Raw genomic sequence first — 2,197 nt, 5'->3', positions numbered from 1 at the left:
AATGGAATTCATGATGAGAAAGGCATCCTTGCCCTCGATGATTAGTATTATCATCGACCACTCTACTACCTTTCCTCCAACACAAACTTGTTCTTGTTTTGTGTTATACCTTGTGTTCCTTGCAATCCAGCAATTGTTCTTCTTTACACTGGAGTATTACCATCTTTTATGTCAAGAATTTCATGAGAGTTTCACCACCTCTTAGGAAATTCTTGATACAGTGATGCTTCTCACCATCATCATTCTTCTCTTGGTCCCCGTGTTGAGTGAACTCTGTTATGAGAATTTAATATCTCTAGCAACCTTGTTACTTCAGAGTTAATGGATAATAATTCCAATGTAGTGTGCTGGTTGCTAAATTTCCATTCCGACGTTGTTCGTGCAACCCAGCCCATATTTCGGGTGCCCCTTTCAACCAATGTTTAAATTGTGTATGTTTTCCTCGAGCATACATCATTATACCATTTGATCTGACAAATGTTATCTCCTTGTTCACATAGATGTGGAAATCCATCTTTTGTTAATCTCGATGAATTGTCGCTGATTCCATCAGCCACCTCCTCATCCTCTCGCTGGTTTACTGCGGGACTCTTGTTTCGGAACTCGCTTCCTTAGTTCATTTCCCGAGAATCTTACAATGTCATCTCGTCAAATTGTGCCGCACCTTTTTCTTCTCAGGCATCCTAAGTCTGAGGTATCCTGACACCAATCAGATCTGAATCTCGGTCAGATATGATGGTTGGAACATTTTTCAAGAGTCACAACATTGGTCTTTATATGGCCCGGTAGGGTGATGACATGCCTAGCACACCTGGCCGGAGGACCTATTGTTATAAGTTTTCCCTTTTAGCAAGGTTAGCTATTCTTCCATGAGGAAATTGTAAGACTTATTCTATAAGTTGTTCCTGATGGATCCTTTTTGTTTCCAAAGTCTGATCTTCACCTGTTGACCATGTCAATGCTATCTCGAAGCATGTCTATGGTACTCCGATTTTCAACGGGCACATTTGAAGCACAATGCTAAATGTTTCCTGCGCAATTATCCAAACACCGCTGTATGGGTAATGTCATGAAAATTCTCTCCCGTACCTAGAGATTTTTCTACATTATATCATGTCATGGATATCATGCTCTGCTTGTCCTTGGGAAGGATATACCCTTGGAATATGTGTTTAAACACATTTTCCTTTCCATTCTTCTGTTTAATCTGATAATCATATTTTAATTTCCATTGTTTGGTTTAACCTTTCTGGTGATCTATATGATCTAAGCAGTAATATTCTCCTGCTTATGTAAACACCTCGGTGTACAGCTCTGTCAGTAAGACCCTGTTACTATTGTTGGTGACATTTCGGTAACCACCGATGGACGAGAACTTTGCCTAATGGTCCGCCTCGTTTCAACGAGCAGGAAAATGGTTCTCTTCGTCCCTTGCCCTTGGTACCAGCATTGTTGCCATCATAACTGGCAGGCTATCCTCTGACCTGCCTTACTATCATAACCTTGCAAGATGTCATCGCTCTTTTTACTGTTAATCCACATGGTGGGCCCATAACCCACAGTTCCACAGGATCGAAACCTGACTCTCCTGTACACCCTTTTGTCAAAGTTATTCCTCGTGCTTGACTTCGTATGCAATTCACGGGCCACCTGCCTAGTGATCTATTCTGGTATTAGGCGCAATACTTATTCCCGTTGCTTGAACCCCTTTCACACTTTGTTCCAGGCATCGAACGATTGCCTACCCGTTTGAAACTTTGGTACCATCGTATATTGCACTCAACGAATTCACTGAAATACAACTCGTGGGGTACCTTGTGTATTTCCCATTGAATTCACCGTCAGATGCCCAGCTTTGTGGAGATGCGTTCTTCCGGAGTTTTTCCCCTTGGTCGCGTTCGTAGGACGTTGGAGATCCCGAAGAAAGGATGACGACTTTTTCATGGTGACTTGAAGCAGAGAAATGAAGGCATCAACGAAAGGGATCAACCTCTTCGAAGGGGCAGCCAAGACCGAGAAGACTCGTTAGGTTTTCGCTACCAACACTTCCCCCCCTACTCCACCGCTTAAATCTCGGGACGAGATTTCTTGTAGTAGAGGAGAATTGTGACGCCCGGATAATTAGGCCACAGTAATCCCACGTTAATGATGCCACATCACCTCGATTACTGTTGTTAATCTCGCGTTAGTTCGAAAC

The sequence above is a fragment of the Triticum aestivum genome, chromosome 4D (assembly GCF_018294505.1).
Source record: "Triticum aestivum cultivar Chinese Spring chromosome 4D, IWGSC CS RefSeq v2.1, whole genome shotgun sequence".
Classification (NCBI taxonomy): Eukaryota; Viridiplantae; Streptophyta; class Magnoliopsida; order Poales; family Poaceae; genus Triticum; species Triticum aestivum.
Note: the sequence above shows the minus strand (reverse complement) of the source record.